The following is a 22,322-nucleotide window of genomic DNA, read 5'->3' on the forward strand; positions in this document are numbered from 1 at the left end:
ATACATATATATATATAACTAACATACCTTCAAAATAATAAGTACACATTACAAACTGACTTAACTACTGACAGAACATGGTCCGTCCAAACACTATTTTAAGAGATTTCAAATTTATAAACACTGATTTCTGTAATTGTGACGGACAAACTCCATTAACTTTTAATCACTTACTTTTCGACTGGACCATGTTCGATCAACAAAGTTTCAATTTAATAAAAACCTGTATAACGCACGGAGGAACATGTCCACTTAAGGAATCTGAAATCATCGAAAAACAGCTGGTGCACTTCATCTCTAATAAAGTTAGCCCAAATGTGATCATCGTACGTACCCCAACTATACTTCTATAATAACAATTATTTTAATTATGTTTTATTCCAGTTCAAAATTTAATTACCTGTATTTATATACATTTACTTTTAGTTTTGGTAATTTATTGTATTAAATAATTAGTTGTCTTCTCTAACCACTTGTTCTAATTGCATCATTTTAACTATTGTATTTTATATTTTTTGTCTCGGCCATCTTTTTTTTTTTTTAACATTTTTGGTATAGTACTATAACACAATCTTATGTTAACTTCAATAGTATGTGGTTTCGCATGGAGTATCTACACTTTTTAAATAAACTCCTTCTGCATAGATTTCCTATGAAAGAGAAAAAGAAAAATATATAAATATATTCTTGTGAAATAGATAGTTATTTATTCCAGTATTAAAAGAAAAAAAAATCTTTATCCTACTATATTCCGTTCGGTGCGATCCAAGTGTGGGATAGTTAGTTATACAGTATAGTATAGCTGATACGCCTTTCCGATGACAAAGGAAAATTTTCTTATAAATATTTTCTTTATAATAAATTAGTTAATTATTTACCTAACGTGTCTCAGGCACATCAAACCTACTGTATTGCTACATTTTCAGAAAAAAATTAGTGCAGTGGAACTATTTTCATTTTTAAAATGAAATATTCTTATAAATCACCCACATTATATTTCATTCTAATAATAAGTTCTACTTTCATATCTATATACAAAAGCTTAATCAGGATTAAAACAAGAGGGTTGGCAAACCATAGTTTTTCAGATTGTGACATTTAAGCACGGAACAAAGCGAATGAAACCAAAATTTTAAGAAAATTATATATATATTTATATAATATACATATAACAGTTCTTTATAAGTTATTAGAATTATTTGCTTGAAAACAAATAATTTTTTTTATTTAATTAATAATTTGTTTCTCCTCAAGGGGGGGGGGTGGTAAGGGGGAAGCTGCCCCTCGCTGGGTAAGGCCATGTGGATATATGTATATACATATTTCTTTATGAGCTTAACTGATTCCTAATGCAATGTAAAATAAAATGATAATATTTATGTAATACTCTTATATTCACTAGATACAAATCAATTACAATACCTAAATTCAAAACAATTAATACTATAAAAAAAGAATAACAAAATATTATCTTATTACTATGAATTAAGCAATGAACGATTTAAAAAAATTCCGATATCAGTTAAAAATTAAAAGAATAATTAATAAGAAAGATCTATTTTTTTTTTATCATAGTTTCTATGATTATAGAATTTAGATCATTATAAGTTAAAATATTTCTCGAAATAAGCTAATAAATGTACAAACTAATATGAATTAATGTAATGATATTGATATTAACTCAAGTTATTGATATTAATATTTTATTTTAATGTACAATTTTAATCTCATTTTTGTAGATTATTTTTAAACCATTTTAATTTACAAATACGAAGAAGATGATCAGGGTTACGGTCTAACAGAACAAGAATATAGTTAACAACTATTTATTTTTCAATTTTTCGCCTCAATTTGTAGGGTTTCATCAGGGCTGTTCGAGATGATAGCTTTATAGAGTTTTCAATACATAAATTTGAATTTACCTATTGAACAATTCATGACTTGATTGCGTAAATTTTTTTTAATATGTGACATGTATTAAACAACGGTATTTCATAAATCAACCTTTTTAGATACATATATTTTTTATTTTTTTAGGTCGGGTCTTAATCCTTACTTAAACGCAATTGAGGAATTTTAATACGAAATTGGAAGTATGAGAGGACAGTGTATATGTCACGTGATAACTTACAGGAGCTAATAGATTTAGAAGAGACATCGAAAATAAAGGCAGTCATACCTGCTGTATTTTTTATATCAACATTTAAATTTTCAATTTTTTTAAAATTTATTTTTTATAAAAAATTCTATGTTGTTAATTGAATTATTTGTTTTACCGCTAGAAATTAATTAATAAATCGTAGTAGCCTAGACAGCGCCCTAATCATCAACAGATAAATAACTCATATTTCATTTTATGTTTATCATTTCTGTATGATATTTTGACATAGAGCTATAGATGCTGTCATCTGGTCTGACCATATTGGATGTAATTTTCTCAAAGAATAAATAAATAACAAAAAATGAATACTTTTTTTTTTTTTTTTAAACCTTGCTTTAAGTATTTCTATATTCACTCAAAACAGAAAAAGAGGTTTCATTAAATGAAAAATAAAAGTATTTTACGACAGTCAGAAGATAAATAAGGGGGTTGGTCAGCATCATGGCATTTGGATCCATCATTAGTTAAGAGATGATGTTTAATAAGTGTTTCATGAAATATTGGGGACTTGATCTATTGGTATTTTTTTTCAAGCACTCTTTGTTTCCTATTAATTACCAAATTAGTTTCGATTTTTACTTTCATTTAAACGAAATATACACTAATTTATATGAATGTACTAGAAGTGTAGATATATTTAAAGAAATAAAATGACTGTTTAAAAATTCGCTATATTTTTTGTAGGGTATTTGTTTCGAATTTATGATATTATCCGAAATTCACAAATTTGGAGGATTATTATTATATAACTGTTTTACTAAAATAATATGTTCTCCTTTCTCCATTAAATATAATTTAAAATTAAATAATCATACAGGTTAATTTATTAATTGTAGATATAGTAACATGATTAGTTCAAATAATATGACTTATGTATCATATCTTTGATGGAATCAAAAAACCCTAAAAGTTTAAACTATCAGAGACCGATCGCAGGTCACTGACTGTTGTACCTATAAATATTCAAAGATTTCTGTCAAATGGGAGATAAAAATGGCCTGTGATAGATCCATTCAGGCCTTGATAACAAATATATCTTGCCGGCACGAACGAGTATTTTAGCTGAAATTTCAGGCGGCTGGAAATTAGAAAATTGAGGATATCGTGGGGGGGGGAGCAATATGGAGAGTTGGCATGAAATGTTGTTAAAACATTCATGTATACGAGATATATTTTACTTCGCTTAGACAGTACCTTATTCTTCTTTTTTTCTTTTTGGAAGGGGGCGAGGGAGAGATGACCGATATTTTTTTCCAACTTATCAGCATGACAAATGATACTCTTGTGAATAAATTTCATTTAAGGAGACACAAAAATAACTATTAATAAGTATAATTTATTTTTAATACTGAGATATTTGATATTACAATTTCTGAGATAGTTTTCTTCCTAATTTAATATTTCAGATTGTTCAACACTCATTTTAAGTAGCGAGTTTTTTAAGGACGATATTTTCAAATGAATAGCTTTTTCCGAGTCCTTGATTCGAAATTTTCGCTTGTTTCCTGAAGGCTGTTCATCGCTTTTCAGCAGCGGCATCATTTTTGTTTTTAACGATTTTGATTATAAAATTTAGTGAAACCTTTGCTAAAATAAAGTTATAATTTTTTTAATTTATAATTTTATGAAAAAAATTGTAGAAATAAAATATTTAATGCCATTATAGAAATAAAATATTTAAAATAGGCTTGTGTGTGATATACTGGTTTTATTTTTATATATGCGCCTTCAGTTGTTACAAATACCATGCCGCAGTATGGGTATACTTCTTCTTTAATAACTTATTATAAGATCTTATACACTAATATTAACTCTTTTTGTCTATCTACTTAATGAATTTTGTGGGGAAGGATTTTTACTTAACTTTTACAGAATGAGTTTTTCGATCGCAGGAATATATATCGTGATACTTCCGAATATATGGTCTTTATGACTATCTAAGAAATGAATATAAAAATACCAAGATAGAATTTTGAATTAAGTTTCAGAATTATGGAGAAGATGGTCTTGGTTTGCGGTCACAAGAGAAACAAAAACAGTAAACTACTTAAGAGGTGTTTATAGAGTCATTCAAAATATTATTTCTGATTCAGCATCTCAAAAAATATAATAATAGTAAGTTTCAGAAATTTAGATGTTGGCCTCAACTTCGCAGCATTTCAAACAAATTATACCTTCAAGTTATGTGTTAAACGATACACCTTGGTTGTTTCAGTTGAGGTCAATTCGAAACAGTTTCAAATTTACCTCAACTGAAACAGTCCTGATGAAGATCTACAAAGTGGGGCGAAACTTCGGAAAATAAAGAGTTGTTAACTATTTATGTTTCTTTTTTCACCGCAACCCTGACCATCTTCTCTATAATTTGAAATTATACGGTCAACTATTTATATATATATATATTATATAACTTTCAGAATATTTATAGTTTTGGGATCCCGGTTGACCCAATCCTCTCAGTAATCCTTTATTAAAATAAAATAAAAATTACATAACCACCCCATCCAACAAATATGGGTTATTAAAAATACTTTTTAGATAAATAAATAGTTTTTGTCTTTATGTTGTTATTAAATATGGGCAATGTTTTGTTAAATTTTTAGACATTATTTTTTATATCTCTGCTTAATAAAGAAGTAAAATTATTGTATAATTGTATAGTGTAAGTACAGAAATGTACAACTTTTATTTTATTTTTAATCCTGGTTAACTAATTAAATAAGAAATGATTGTAGTTATATAAAAAAGGAGAAAATAATAATGGTAGCTTGCTATACGATATCTAAATACTTTAAAATGTGTAAAATTCCATAACAAAAATTAATAAATTTGTAAAAAATATGTTATAATATTTAGGTTCTTGATGGATGAGGTATCATTAATATGATATGAAGTGAAAGTACTCTTTCTTGTTAAAATTTCTTTATTTAATGATTCATATAGAACGTTTAGTGGCTATCATCCCATCATCACATTATTTTCTGTATTGCCATGTTGCAGCATAATTAAATGTAGTGAAAGAGCCCAGATAGTGGTAGCCACGAAACGTTGTTAATGAATCACTAAAATAAAGAAATTTTAACAAGGAAGAGTACTTTCACTACATCTAAGAATATTAATGAATACACATCCACTAAGAACCTAAATATTAAGAAGTTATATATATATATGATTTGATTGAAGAGCGCATGACTCATATTAATGGCAAATTTTTGCATAATCTTCGAATCATGCTGTAATATGACAACATAAGCAACCTGATGATGGAGTGATAACCACGAAAAGTTGTTAATGATCATTAAAATAAAGAAATTTTAACGAGGAAGAGTACTTTCATTACATCTAATAATATTAATAAATACACATCCACTAAGAACCTAAATATTAAGAAGTTATTTATATGGTTTGATTAAAGAGCGTATGATTAATATTAATAGCAAATTTTTGCATAATCTTCGAATCATGCTGCAATATGACAACATAAGTAACCTGATGATGGAGTGATTGCCACGAAACGTTGTTAATGAATCATTAAAATAAAGAAATTTTAACGAGGAAGAGTACTTTCACTACTTCGAATAATATTAATGAATACACATCCACTAAGAACCTAAATATTAAGAAGTTATTTATATGGTTTGATTAAAGTGCGTATGATTAATATTAATAGCAAATGTTTGGACAATCTTGGAATTATGCTGCAATATGACAACATAGCAAATAGTTGATGAAGGGGTGATAGCCTTGTAACATTGTTCATGAATCAACAAAATAAAGATATTTTAACAAGGAAGACTACTTTCACTATATCTAATTATATAAAAAGAAAATCAATATTTTATCAGAAATATATTTTTGATTTTTATTGATTATATGATTTATGAGTTCCTGTACTGAATGGATCTATTATATGTCAACTTCCTTTTACTTTTGTTATGTCCTCTCAAGTATTTTCCGATCTACAGTCTATAGGAAAATAAAAGCTTTTAATAATCTATGTTCACAAAGATTTTTCGAAATCTATATTCAAATACGGTATATTTACTTAAGTCATATTTCCAATATATTTTTTCGTTCAAAGGTGTATAACATTCTTTTTTCTTTTTTTTTTTTTCAGATTTATTAAATCCTGAGTTGGAAATCGCGAGATGACATTTATATTAAACCGGATTCAGACAGACGAGGAATTCAGGCTTGAGTAGCTAAGGTAGATGAAATTCCTGAAGTAATTAACTTGGATGGGGAATCCTCCAGTTCATTAGAGATCAAAGTGGTTGAGGAACCTCCCACTGTATCAGTGCATATTTAATCTAATGTCAGGTATGAACTGATATATAATTTGTATCGTTTATGTGTTCGTCTTTATGAATAAATATAATAATGTATTGAAATAAAATATTAAACTTTGATTCCAATTTTGTCCCCCAAGATATTTTATTGCCTGGGGTTAAACGTTCAAACTTTTTAAACGGTATTTTATTTATTTTTATTATCAATTTTTATTTTTTAATAATACAAAACCAAAAATATTTAGATATAATCATAAAAAAGTTTTGAAACTTTCCAGTATTTGGCGGTGCACAATCACATATTCTATCTTTTGAAAATGTAAAATTTAAATGTATTGATCTCATGTTGTTTATTCATTGTGTTTAGATAGAGTATTGGTTATCTGCATATATTTGTGGATGATGGCCAAACTTAATCATTAATTAAGTTTGAGTACCACCAATGGGTGGTTCATTCACAAGATTTTCAAGTGTAAATGAAACATACAACATATTTACTTATTGTATTTATTACTTGTACAGTTGTAAATCACATTAAATAAATAAAAAATTAAGTTTGCTTCGTTAAAGGTTTCATTTTGCTTGCCAGAATGAAAATTTATAAATAATTATTTTTAATTAATGGACCTGTTCTTATCTCTCTGACAGATTAGTCAAAGTAAGTCACAAAAGCGCATATTCATCACTTTCTTTCCTCAATCTGCTGGTGTACCTCAGGGTAGTATCCTTGGTCCTATTCATTATACAGTTTTTACAGCTGACATCCCAACTCATCCTAATATCCTAACCATGTATGCCGATGAAACATGTCTATCATTAGTGAATAATGACTCTTTTGTTGTAAACTCTTCAATCCTGCCTTCCTTGGAGAAAGGTGTCAAAACTAGAAGATTAAAATAAATTATATTAAATCTTACTAAATCACATTTAACCTTCGTCGTAGACCCATGACTTTTTGCCCCACAGAATCCTTTAACACCCTACTTATTCTTGTTGGACAGATCCGCTACCTACCATGCATAGCACAAAGGACTGACTTGGAATCCTCATACATGACTGAAATGAATGGACACTTCTCGTCGATTCCGACTATAACAACAGAACTAGACAAATGGTTTAAACTTCCAACTAATTACAAATGATTCATTTATACGACTATAATAAGGCCTATCTGGAATTGCGGAGTTGAGCTTTTTAGCTCGAACCATCGAATTCCTCTCGTATCCAATCCTTACAATCCAAATTTCTTAATGCTCCTTTTTACAAATCAAGTAATCCATAAAGACCTTAATGTTCTATACGTTGTCGGTTTGGCCAGAACCAGATATACTTTTCAGCCACCCAAACCAACTTATTTCTAACCTGGCTTCTCCTTCATTACTTGATAATCATTCTAGGCCTCTGAAAAGAAGATGGCCTCGAAATCTTCTCTAGAAATATTATTGGAGTTCTGTCAATGGGTAGATTCTTCACGTGTCTGCACCATGCCATTAATACATCAAATTTACATGTTCCATATATTTTTAATACAGTTGTTAATATCAATAAATAAATAAATAATTAGTGGACAATACTTACAATACTTTCAATATTTAAGTATTTTCGTTATTATTTCATTTTTTTATATATAAAGCGGACGTTTCGGTGTTATTTTTCTGCAACGTATGAACTCACTTCTTGTGTTTTAATTAAAAAAAAAAATAATAATATCATTCTTTTCCCCCTAGTTTTATTCAATGAAGTATAAGACATCGGAGTGGAAGGACGCTGATCCTAGTTTTAAACTTCTTCAAAAAAGAAAAAAAAAATAATAATAATAATAAATAAAATTTTGACCCAATTAATTTTTTTTGGAAGAAATTCTTTTATCTCGTGATAGTTTATTAACGAGTATGGCTAGTTTTGGAATATAATGCCTGACCTAATGCGTACTATCTTAGTGAATACGTCAACTTTGACAGGACCAAATCATTTGTTAGTCCAAACAACCATCATTGGCACTGTATATAAACGCATCATCCAACAGTTACATTTTAAGATGTTATCAGTGTTCCAAGACTATATCATTTATCAAATAAGGTTCTCCATTATGAATAATGTATTCATTGATAATAATATATTCATCTCCTGCCAAGGACGGTGGAAATTATTAATACTCTTAATTATAGCTTCCTAATATATAATTACCAACTGCACCTGTCCGTTCGTAATCGCTAAAACGGAACTGTCCTTTCTGAATAAACTGCCACTAGCTCCATCTGTATGCGATCCTCACAACGGAGATATCTGCTACATCAGCGTAATTGCGGCTGAGCAATCTTCGAGGAAAATTTTCGCTGAGTGTGAATATAAAAGCAGCCACTGTCCTTTAGAATATTCATTAATGCAGAAGAGAAGGAGAACTGATGAGCTAAATCTCTACGAAAACTTCTTAATGGCGTCATCAAAATCGCATCTCTCCTTGCAACTCCCTTACATTTACTGATAAGATTTAATCTTCATATTAGAGGACGAACTAAAGCTTCAGAAATCGCTTTCGGTCTGATTTCAGTAGAGTGCTAGAAAAAAAAATATAGTACTAAAGGTTTTCAGAAAAAAAAAGAATGAGAAAGTTTTTGAATTAAAAATAAATATAACTTAAAAATTTTAAATATAATTAAAAAATTATATATTTTTGAACTTATGAATTTTCTCATTAAACTAGGTAACGTAACTGTAAACATCGAAATAGGGATGTTGGAAAAATATTGATTTTTTAATAGGAATATAAGTTTAATTATAATTAGATGTATAGAAACGGAAAGTTCTCTGTACAATTACAGGAGCGATTTGTTAAGCGATTAAGTTACAGACCTTAACACATGGAGGAGGATAACTAACAGAGGACTGCTTGCAGAGACTGGTCAGTTAATATCTTATGATATGATGGCAATGAGGTTAAGATGGGTGGCTAGTAGCAATCCATCAGGACGCCTCTACACAACAATGAATGCCAGTATTATAGACATGAGACCACGTGGGAGGACAAAAATCAGCTGGATGTGTCGAGGTGGTTATTTTCTTGATTATTCTGCTTGTCCAGAAGGCCCCGAAAATGCGTGCTTAGTTTATAAAGGTAGGGGAGTTGCCAAGGAAGATGACTAGATAGGATGAGACTATCGGGCAACAACCGCTGTATTTCAGAGGATGGTAACCTCATCTTACCGAGTACTATTCCGATAAACACCGGGAAGGTATGCAGAGCTGGAGGTTCAGCTAGCCACCAGAGTCATAAAGGAAGGTGCTTTCGTCCTGCTGGGTACTATTCAGACAGAGGCGAAGGGGGTTTGTAAGCCCCGGAGAGTAGCTAGCCGCCTAGGGTAAGCTAAAGCTTACAAAGGGATAACAGTTCGAGGAGAGAGATCATGTCAAGAGTGAACAAAAAATAACAACCATTTAGAAATCAGGTTTAACTATAAACCTAAACTATTTCAAGTAGAGGGTGTGGGTCTGTGTTTTTTATGATCAATTAGTGGTTCTTTAGGACCCTTATTTATAGGTCTAGTGCATACGGCTTTTTTTTTTCCAAAACCCCTACAACATTTTAATGGAGTATTTATAAACAATGAACTTTCTCCTTTTACTGTAGAACATCTACATTCTAAGGAGTCCTTTGGAGTGTAATATTTTTGTTGTCAGTATTTATAAAAGTGTATAATGTGTTGGAGCACACTTTATTTCTGAATTTAACAAACTTAAATCTAATAAAAACTTGCCAACGCACCGGAGAGGGAGGGGGGGGGGCGGGCAGGTGTTAACGTGTTGAATAACGGATTCGTACAGTACTGAAGTGAATCGAATAATATGATGTGTCGTCGCTTTGCATACGGCTGTGACCGAGAAACGGTCTTATCTGCCTGAGGTAGTTTCGTGTGTTATTTTGGCATCTTTTATTTATTACTTTATCGACATTGCTAAGTAGTATGTACAACAATTAATAATATGTAACATATAATAAATAATATGTAACATATAATAAATAATATGTTTTTATAAATGAAAGTAATATATACATTTAAGAGCTTAGGAGAGTCTCGAGGTGCTGCACTCTAGTGGATTGTAGCTGAACTTCTTACTTACACGCTACAGATAGATAGAATAAACAAAGATGCGAAAGGGATCAACAAACTGGTAAGTTTGGGGTACATAGTAAAAGCCCAAGATAGGCAGGCGTGGAGAAGGCCGGTTTGAGCGACCGAAAAAAAAAATACACAAATATCAAAGTTTCATGATCTTAATATCGAAAACTAATATTTTTACATAATAAAAATAAACTAAAAATGTTACTAAGATGGAGAGTCCGTTTAATTATATGTTTCTATGGTTTATAGTAATAAGCATTTTGTTATTTTCATTGAAAAATGTTGATAGGTTGATATCATATTCAAATTTTTTGTGGTAAGCAAAATATGAGCCGTCAATTTCGAAAATATAGTCCATTTAAAAAAAAAAAAAATCTGGTTACCTAACTTTATAGTTAAATTTTTACATGATTTCTTCATTCTGAAGAAAATTGTTATTTATTATAACTTTTTTGTTACGCATAACCATTTTTAGCTCCACGACGTTTCACACGACAGTTCGCAATGCCCTGCCTGCTAGTGCGCTGTAAAATAATTAATGTTTGCTCATTTCTTACTGGTAACGCTTCGTAAAATTCCTCATCAAACCATCCATCTCCTCATTTTTTTTACCTCATTTGCCATTTCCTCTCTAACTCAACTAATTTTTGCTTATTCTTTTTTAACTGACTCTTCATACCTTAGTTCTTCGATCAACTTTTCATTTTCTACTTATGTTATTTGAGTTTTCTGGGTCTTTAAATTATTCTTAATTGCGTATTCTCTTCCAAATTGATTACCCTTGTTTTATATTGTCTAGGCGCTCTCTATATTTAATCTTTACCAGAAAAGGTCTGACTCAGAATTGGGTCCTCTAGCAGTAATAACGCCTATGATTGGCGATGCGTGGCGGTGCTTATTGTTTGCTCCAGAAAATTGGCATAGATGTTTATGTTATGAGTGGGTTCTAGCAAGTGATCGAGTGAAGTTCTCAGTCTTGGTAAAACATATTTTTCCATTTTCCTCGCTTTCCTTTGTAGATTTAGGAATACGACCTTATTCTCTACAGATGAATAAGGTCGTATTCCTAAATCTCTCTTTTCAAACAGCGGTAAGTTATGGAGTATTCGGTTCGTAAGCAAGAAAGCTATAACCCACTTTTCCAGACATTGAGACTGGTTACTGACAGCAGATAGCAGAATCAATCCACATCCAATTTTCAGTCGTTTTATGCCCTTTTTCTTATTCTCTCTGTCGGATTTACACTTTTTATAAATTTAATCAATCACATTTTGGTGCCCCCCTCAATATGAAATTAATACACTGTGAATCACATGTCGCAATCTGAAGTCATAGGCGCACGTCTTGCCTCGACAGCCTGGTCACCCTTTCGACCATCAATGACACCTTTTTTTATGCTGGTCAGCGTTCGTTGGAAGAGCCACTGGAACGGTTAAAGTTACACCAACACAACCTCATAGAAATCCAGAACAAGACGTGAGAAGAAGACGCGGCACCCTTGGAGCGGACACATCAGCGGCGCATGAGACGTCGATCGTCAACCATAGAATCGTGAAAAACAACAATTCTCTCTCTCCTTTACTTGCTTCTTTAGGGACTAAATTTTGTACTGTTATAAATTATATTATATGATTACATCACATGTTTCCAAAATCTTTCACAATTTGCTTTACAAAACTATTAACATGCAATAAAAGGGTCTCAGTTGTAGGGAATGTATCGGGCTTCTCAGGTTGCAAACACTTTTTAAAATGCATTTGCAATGGAGTATAAGAGATTCTACCCATTCGTGTTACCCTCTTTCATCAAACCCTATGTACCCTTGGGGGATTTAAAGTAAATAAAAAAAAAACAAATAAACACTTCAATTAAATTCCATTAATAAAATCTAACAAAGTTGCATGTAATATTGCCGACAGTTAATTTTGAAACGATAATGTTTGCATGCAAACTAGAAATCTATGCTGCCATTCTTCACATATCTCTCTCATCCTCTTCAGAATTCAATACTAAATAAGCATCAAGAACCAGAACGTTTAAAACTGATCGTTTTGATCGTTATTCTGCTAGGTATTATTGTTCCAGAGAAATATGCATATCTATTTGTATTACTTTAATTGTAATGATTTTTTTAAATATTTTTATTGAGATTTACAATTAACATTTAGTAAATTTGCTGTAGGTTTATAATGGAGTGATACAAGCATGTAAAAAACTACCCATTTGTAGCACTCTAATCACGTTTTTACATTAAAAGGTCTCGAAGGTCATCATCTTTTCTGGTGCCTCAGAGGATTGTCTGGAATGGATGAGGAAGCAAGCTTAGAAACTAGTGGGTTTGGGTAGTTAGGGGATTTATTAAAGAAGGATTGATATCAGGTTCGGGTTAGATCGGTTACATATGGTCTTTTTGTATGATTTTATAAAGTAAGGAGCATTGAGGATTTTAAGAAGTATTTTAAATATTATTAATTGAGTAAAAATTTGGAAGTTCTTCTTCCATTCATGAAATTAATATATTAAAAAAATATGAGAGAGTTGGAGAAGTATGATACATTCCAACAGTGTTGAACATTAGCATTCATGAATACCGAACTATACAGCAGGAACCGAACTATACAATATAAACTATAAACTATGGATAGTACCATGTTATCTGTTCCTAACGTTACATTTTAGGAAGTTTATATTAATAATTAAGCTCTACCTATTCTACGTCGAAAGTGTAAATGGAAAAGCCTTGTTCTATGTAATTTATTAGCAAGCAGTTGTTCGAGTAGCAGTTTACCTTCACCGACATCCGCACTTTACCGGCTCAATAATTAACCGAAATGTGTGACTGCCGCAACCGGGGAATAGTGAGGAAGTGGCAAATAAGGTAGGCTTTATTCAAACTAATGGGTTCTGTTTCACGGAGAAATAATGAGGATTATCTACTTAACATCTTGGGAGATATGTTTCAAGCTAAGTATAAGTTCTCGTGTACTTTCTTATATTTGTGCAAGCGAATTTATTTGTTTATACTTTAACTTCTTGAAAACATTCAACTCCTACTGGATATTTAATGTATTGGATCCTTATAATATGGAGTACTTATATTATTCAAGAGGTCGATTTTTTTTCTATATATTCATTCATATATTTACAACTGCATTACGTAAAAATATATCTCGTAAATGTGATGTTAGTGTTACAATGAGAAACTACCCAGCGGTAGCACTCCAAAAAATTTCTACATTAGAAGCTCTCGAGGCCATCTTCTTTTCAGGCGTCTCGGATGATTGTCAGGAATAGAAGAAGACGCAAGGCTAGAAACTAGTGGGTTTGAGTGGTTAGGGAGTTTAGAATGTAAGGATTGATATCTTTATATTAGGGCTCGATCGGCTACTAATGAAACATTAAGGGTCTGATTGGATGATTTAATTTCTGACAAAGTAAGGAGCATTGATAATTTTGGATTGTAAGGATTGTATTCAGAAGCAATTCAGTAGTTTATTGGAGCCTCATAGCTCAGTTCCATTCGTCCGGATAGATCTTATTGTAGTCTTGTAGATCAGTCTTTTGCAATGGATTGGAAGCGTGAACCATTTGTTTAATAAATGTTTAACAGTTGGAATAGACGTCCAGTTTCTTGTCTCTTCAGTCTTGTTTGAGGATTCCAAGTTAGTCGATTGTCTATATTTAGTTCAAGGGAGTGGATCTTTTCCATCCCTCCCCCCGATCAGGTGTGTAGAAATACGCACTATCAAATACTCATCAAGTATAAATACAACTTTTACAATAAAAAGCATTATTTTAAAAATTTTTGCCAACAATTTTTGAAAAATACTTCTGATAACAGTTGAAACGATAATATTATTGAACAGACTTTAGAGTAAAGAAAAAAAATCACGTAAAAGTTCTCCTAAGTGCATAATTATTAGAGTCTTTCAAAAAAAGTTGTTAAAAACTCAAATGTTTACAAATTAATTAGGATTCAACAGCGAAAGTTGATTGAATCCTATCAATATTTTTTAAATTGAAAACTTAATATATTAATTTTTTCTAGACGTTATAATAATTGAAAAGTTTTTGAGTTCAAGAATTATCTTTAACTCGAAAACTTTTCAAGAATGCTTTTAGATTGTATATAATACAATTTAGTTAAAGTTATTACTTTCTTTTTTTAGAGTAAAAGTTTCTTCAAGATCTTCACTGTTAGAACTTTTTACTGTCGAAGCGTTTTTTTCAGAATATTTGAAGTGAAATCAACAACAAAATTATACCAGAGTAAATTGATTTAGCGTGAAGCAAAATTTAAGTATCTCGAAAACTAAAAATCATAGCTACAAAATGTAAGTGAGGGAAATGTTCAGCATTTCATACTCTTTGCATTGAGCTATAAATCAAAATTGTATTCTGACGCTACACCGAGATAGCGAGCCAAAAAGTGGAAAAGATAGGACCAGAAATGAAATGAAGTTCCACTTCTGTTGGCCAGTTACAAGACGATCACAACTTTTTTATTATCCAAAACTTTTATATAAATGTTCTCCATAGAACTATTTTAATAAATATTTTTTATTCTAAAAGTTTAAATTATATTCTTAGTTTTATGTTTTGTATATCTTCCTTTACTCCATTATCTGGTTCATAGGAGATTTGTTCCAACAACCATTTCTGACTGTTTTGGGTGTTTCCCACCCTACTTTACTGCGCATGCTCCGTGTGCAGTTCCGGACAGTCAGAAGTGGTTGTTGGAACAGAACTAATATGTATAAGGCTTTTAATTTATTTAAAAAAAATAATATTGTTGCTTTTTCTGGATATTTTTCTGTCGCACAGTTATGTGAGTACTTAAAACGCTACTTTACTTGTATAGTGCAATACCTCCAAAAAAAAAAGATTGGTTATATTTTGAAATGGACATTTTCCAAAAGTACTACCACTTATCTTTATTATTATATTATTATTTTCTATTATATAGTAGTGCCTTCTATTAACTGCCTCTAAGCTACAATAGTATAGAATACTAAAATACAAAATAAAATAATTTTGTTTTTCTCTTCAAGCAAAGTAGCAATATTTAAAATGCTCTCGGATGAAGTTTTATCATTAATTTCAATAGTTTTAGCGAGAACTTATATAAACAGAACTTTAGAATCTTCAAGGAAGATTTTATTAAAAGGTTCTTTTGATAAATTTCATATTTAACTTTCATACTCTATACAGTCTTTACAGCTGACATCCCAACCAATCCTAACACTATTCTCACCACTTATGCCAATGACATATGTGTGCTCGCACTTAATAATAACCCTTTGATTTCATTCCAAACTCTCCAATTTCATATCACAAACCTCGAAGAATGGTGCCGAAATTGGAGAATAAAAATAAATTCCAAAAAATCACCTTTACTTTAGAACAGATCTGTAACCTTGGACTACATCTGGACAAACGACTAACCTGGAATCCTCACACAAAACTTAAAAGACAGGAAATTACACGTCAATTCCAACTATCACAGCACTTACTATTACAAAAGACTGGTCTAAATGACAGTAATAAGGCCAATCTGGACATATGGAGTTGAACTTTGGGGTTCCACTGAACCTTCGAATTCCTCTTGTATCCCACCCTTACAATCCAAAATCCTCCGTAAAATACTCTATGCTCCTTACTTTGTCACAAATAAAATCACCCATAAAAACCTTAATGTTCCATATGTAACCGATCTAGCCCGAACTAGGTATCAATCTTTCCATTATAAACTTTCTAATCACCCGAACCAACTAGTTTGTAACCTTTCTTCCTCTTTCATTAATCCTCTGAGGGTCCTGAAAAAAAAAATGGCCTCGAGTCCTTATAATGTAGAAGTATGATTAGAGTGCTACCAATGGGTAGTTTCTCTACACACCTGTATCATATGATGATGATCTTACATCAAATTTACTGGATGAATTATTATTTACAGATGTAAATTTCAATAAAGATGTAAAACAAAAAAAATGTTTTTGTAAAATAGTTAAACTGTTAAACGTTTTGTAAAAGCTTAATAACTGTATCGAACCCTGAAACTCATGCAGATACAAACAAAAAGTTAACTTATTAAGATTTTCCTTAAATGAAAGCCTTCGATACGACAGGCTTGAGAAGACTGTATTATTGACTTACCATCGCTTTGTCCCGAAACCTTGCGATAACCCTTATCAGCAACGAAGCCTTTCCCTTTGACGACCCTCCAGAACTGCCAGGTCACAATGCCATCCTCCAAAGGACGAAACAAACTGTGGAAGATAAAGAAAGAAGTTAAATACCCGCCCATTAAAACTTTAGCCAATCCTTAATTTAAACTTTGCTCCCAAGAGTCCTTCCCCCTCCCAAGAATTAGGATTAATTTGTTTCCATTAGACGCCCTAACCCTTTCTTCCAGATGCTTACTTAGTCAACAGGGCTACGTCTCAGGCCGGATCTAGAATGATTATTTTCGGTCCCTTTTTAGGTCAATTGTTAGTTTATCGCAGAACAAAGAAAAATATTCAAAAATCACTACGGTAGTTATTTAAGCTATTGCCTACTATGAAAACCATTTCCTATAAATTATTTGCAAATATTATTTTATAAAAAAATATATGAAAATTCTTCATAAATATACAATTTCAATATTATATCATATAGAATTTCAATTATTGAAGAAAAATGGTATTATTCTTCAACTCCAAACAAGGTCATCTTCTTGTACAGTTATAGGAGGATTCGCAAATTAAGTTAGAAAATTCTTAATATTTGTTCCATCTTGTGTACGGTTTGCGTAAATTAACAAACTTAACAACAGTGAAGCCTTTAAAATTTACTTTTATTGTATAACAAAATGTTATACAAGGAAGGTACATCAAGATTGAAATATACTTCAAAACATACACAAACAAAGTAGCAATCGCTTAGCGCTAAGTTACTTCATGTCTAGTGGTTAATGAATAAACTAAGTGGACAGACACGGAGAATTGTCGGGAGCAGACAGAGACCGATAAGTAACTCTCAAATAGAGTGGGGTGTTCCAAGAAAATAGTTGACTCCAAGGGAATCAACCCTAGAATAAGTTACATATAAAACAAATTAAAACAATGAATCGATGGAATAACAATTTAATTTCGATGGTCAATTCATTAGGTGGTCCTCACAATAGTGACGAATTAGATATCTTGGATTTGCTAAATGCCTGGTCAAGTAAGCAAAAGAATCCGTCTTCGGGTAGTCACAACTTCATCTGTAAGGAGTCAAAGATGTGGACTATATGTGCAATATAGGACTGTATCATAGGATTACAATGTAGTTTATAATAATAATTGTGTAAACTCGATTTAATCGTAAAAAAATTGTTTGAAGTTTTTGATGGTTTACACATTCAGGACGCGTCAAATTAGGAATGTCACTGATATAAAATCGTTTTAAAATAAGGTTTTCTATAGGAATCGTATATTAACAATATTAATCTAAAAATTCCAGTGTTAAATATGCTGGAAAAGAACTGGAAGAGGTTAGCAAGTCGAAATTACTATTAAAAGAATCTTAATTTATCATGATACAACTAAAACCAACTAAGTCACATTTCAAAACTTTCAAAAAAAGAGTAATGGCAATCGAGCATTGAACAATCTTTATAAGATTTGTTTAAAATATCGAAATATCGCAAACGTCAGAAAGAAAGAGGCACAACTCAAAATTTCTATTGTGAAAAATTTTAATATTAGATTCATGTGATCCTTAAAAACTGTAAGCCCTCAAACATCATATCAAATAAATATACTCAAAAGATGATCTACTAACAATTTATGTTAGGGAGGGCACACTGAGGACTTTATGTAGAATTTAGCGTTCGTTCCTACTAAAAATCATTTGTTAGTTATGACCCATTCATTTTGTGATATACTGAAATTTGGTGAACAAGGATCGTTGTGTTGGAACTGTTTTACGTTTCACGGTTCTATACGAAAATCTACTTTTATTAGGCCCACTACCCGAAAATACTCTGCAATATCTTAATCAACAATGACAATGATCCTCTGTTATATCAGTATCATTATTGGAATGATAAATGATTCTAAATATCTCCGCAAATGATACTCCACCAATGTTACTTCATTGACAAATTCTTTTTTTTTTCACGAAAAGGCCATGAAGGCCACGCATATATCATAGTTATAATGCTTCTTCTTCATCTGCTCCCACTTCTTCCACCTTAGGAATGCGTGCCACTTTGTGGTACGGCTGGATAAAGGTTAGGTATTGGGGAACCAAAACGAAACCCTCTGATGCTACCAACGGGATAGAACTACCTCAGTTGAATCCCGTCGGGGCAACCCAACCCAAAACATGGAACACTATCATGGGCAAAGCTTCACACGAAAACAATTACACTGAAGGCAGAGCGGGGCTTTCGGATTCCAGGGAGCACCACAAGGACCTTCGACGTCGATAGACAACAGAACAAAACGTCAGACTCAAGAAGAAGTATTGCCAAACTTTATTAAACGTAATGATTATTTTTTTTTTTTTGTGCTTAGGTTTGGTAGTTTATGACCATATATTTCTGCAACTTGTTATTTATAAACCATTTTTCATTGAAATATACGCGTGTCTTCCTCAATATAGTATCACAATCAGCTTGATTATGGTAATCATAATCATAATCATATTGATCAGCAAACCTGGGTTTAAAAAGTGATATAATCTCCTCAGCGATGAATTCTCCCGTGTCTTAATAATGTATTAATTACTGCGAGGGGAGTCTTGGGAAGCGGAACAGCCAAGGTCGAGGGAAGAATAAAGCAGGAAATAAGCAAAAATAAAGAAAAAAATGACAAAAAAAGGTAGATGGAAGGTGTAATAAAGAGAAGAGTGTTTGCATAAGCGCCCCCCCCACTTCCTGGACAATTATCCAGGAGGGGATGATCCAGAGGCGGGCCGGTAACGAGCTCTATCTCTCCTTATTTAATAACAGTCGCCATTATCCTGTTACTTTCATTGCTCCAGATTATTTATCTCGTTTTATTACCCAGTCTTGTAATTACCTGGGATCAACAGGTATTCTCGGACTGTCCCCTGTTCTGATGATTCTGTAGTGAGTGCTTTTGTTTTTTGTTTTTTTTATACTTTACTCATCTCTTACAGTGAATGACATCAAAATAAAACGCAAAAAAACTTCCGGACCGATTCCCGACGAACATTTCGTTGTATCATGCGCACTTTTCAAAGATTCATATAAACCTGAGATGAATTGATGTTCAAAAAAGGCCTACAAAATTACTTGAGACACAAAAACTACACCAGGATTATTTGAATAGGTCAATTCCTACTATCTACAGGATTATTCGACCATAAGGTTTGCAAAGATACCAAATACGGCGTGGAAATCTTTAATAATTTTTGTTACAGATCATCAATATTGGATATTGTACAATTTTATATTTGATTCCATTCCAAGATCCAAATTGTGCCAAACCTCTATAAATATACCCGAATCATGGGAAAGACATTCAAATATCACTAATTTTATATTATAGGATATTGTGCGTTTTAGGTTTCTCGACAAAATTACAAGTATTGAGATTTTGATGCACAAAATTCCTCGTTTTCAATTTTGTTGGACATGAGAAGATGGTTGGAGGTGCGGTCAGTAATAACATAGATAAGTTGAGAGAACTTATTTAATAGCGCTAACGTTTCGACTAGACTTTAAGACTTAAACAAAAATCTTCTACTAGTAGCCCTGACGAATACTACAAACTCTAGCCGAAACGTTAGCACAATTAGATAAGTTCTCTCAACATATTTATGTTATTTACTGACCGCACTCCCAACCATCTTCTCCTCAGATTCATTATCTATGGTAAACTATCTTCTCATTATTTTTTGGATAAAATTCCTCGATTGTGATTTTTATTCAATGCTTAAACTAAATTTCTCTAATGCTTGTAATGAATTTCTCATATTATACACGCCAATATTTATTTTAATTTCATCTCATTATTTTTTTCCAATTTATTTCATAGTTTAGAATTAAGTATAATTAAGGTAAGGCATTGATTAACAAATAAAAAGTCGAATTTAACCTAACAAAAAAGGAACAATTAAGTAACGAATATTCTTGGAATAGAATTAACCAGTGGTTTTGGGTAACTGTGATAAAGCCTCTCTAGAATAAGTTTGTTAAAGAGAAGGTTCATTGTTATTATTTTAACTTGGAAACCCGCCTCTAACTGTTCATTCTTCCGTCTAACTTTGTTGTGATTAGAGAAAATTTTAAATCTTAATTTTTAGTCTGATTTTGTTAGTAGTTATTTGAACTTAAACAAAATGGCGAAAGTGAATAAATATTTCTGCATTTTAAAAATTTTCAAAAACGAGAAATTTATTACTTAGTTTTTTTTTTAAATAGGTAACTAAAGAAGTCTCAATTAAAAATTAATTAATACATTAAATGTTAATTTTTTTTCTAATCTGAAAATAACGTTGTCCCTACATTAACTGGTGGTACGTCAGTAAAACTTTTTTTTTTGTAATGAAAGAAAAAAATTGATTCTAACGCAGAGACAATTTAGGTTAGTATAACAGGATAAATTTTATTTAGTTCAAATAATATAATTCAATTATATTTAACGAACACGTTAAATGATATGTATTTTTATTTAAAAATAAAGTATTGAACCATTTTGTATAATGTAGTTAAATTACAGTTGAATAATTCATGTAACAATTTCAATTTTTAGGAGATGTACGTTTCCTTACAATTTTTCAATGGAGTTTAGAAAAATTAATTTCTTCTCAAAGATTTAATTTATTTTTTATATAAATTCTTAATCCTGGAAAAAAAAATGTAAAAGAAACAGGAGACGAATCAAACTTTTCTGGGCTTGTTACGAGATAGTAAAATCAGGGGATTGGAACCTACCGACTCCTCCATTTTAAAGTTACTTAACTCAAAAACAGGATACAATCCAACTTTTAATTTGATTCGTTTTCGGTGTCTCCTTCGTTTTAAGAATTTAAAGATGTAAACTATATATGGAAAAAGAAAAACTGTTACATTGTGTGTGTCAGAAACACGTAATATTTAATAAAAAATCATCTTGCCTCAATTATTTTATTATGTGAGTAGAATATATCAATTCAAACTAATGCATAGGTAATAATTATTAATTATTTCTTGGAATTAGAAGCAATAAACTCGAAAATTGCAGAATATGTTCAGTTAATAAAGACACATATATTAGTAATCAGTAGGTCGGATGCCAATCCGACAGTAACTTCTCACAACCTACAGAATCATTAAAATTTATTACGAAATTGGTTGGAAAATAATGTTCAAAATTAACGTACAAAAATCAAATCAAGTTACGTTTACAATCAGGCGTTGAGGCTGCCCTCAGCTGACACATTACGACATTCATTACTAAAATTCGACAGCACACTAGGAAATGACAATGGGCAAATGTTGAAAAAAAGAATGAATTTATTAGTTTATTAATATATTATAATTTTTTTTTTTTGAGGATAGATAACTTAAACAAAGATATTTGTTATCCCGATTCTCACTTTATTTATTTTTCTCTTACTATATAACAGAATGTTCTGGAGCAGCCTGGGCATCAGTTTTCGGGCTGAGGTTGGGTTTCCCAGGTTTTAGGTCACTCCTCCTTTAACTGTCGGCAACTGGGAGTGGACCTTCATGAACCTTTTTTTGATGTAATCCTCTAATGACTCCATTTGCAA

The 22,322-nt window shown here is 31.2% G+C and overlaps 1 long non-coding RNA gene across 3 annotated transcripts in view; it reads left to right on the forward strand.

The window, feature by feature from the left end:
* LOC106686558 (uncharacterized) overlaps positions 1-22,322 on the forward strand; it is a 77,144-nt gene that overhangs the window by 35,747 nt on the left and 19,075 nt on the right. For all 3 annotated transcript variants that reach the window (XR_002945006.2, XR_010843639.1, XR_001344034.2), the window contains one exon: positions 6,279-6,481. This is a non-coding gene — a long non-coding RNA (uncharacterized lncRNA). The remainder of the gene's footprint in view (positions 1-6,278; positions 6,482-22,322) is intronic.

The sequence above is a fragment of the Halyomorpha halys genome, unplaced genomic scaffold (assembly GCF_000696795.3).
Source record: "Halyomorpha halys isolate HHAL.00 unplaced genomic scaffold, Hhal_1.1 Scaffold838.1, whole genome shotgun sequence".
Lineage (NCBI taxonomy): Eukaryota > Metazoa > Arthropoda > Insecta > Hemiptera > Pentatomidae > Halyomorpha > Halyomorpha halys.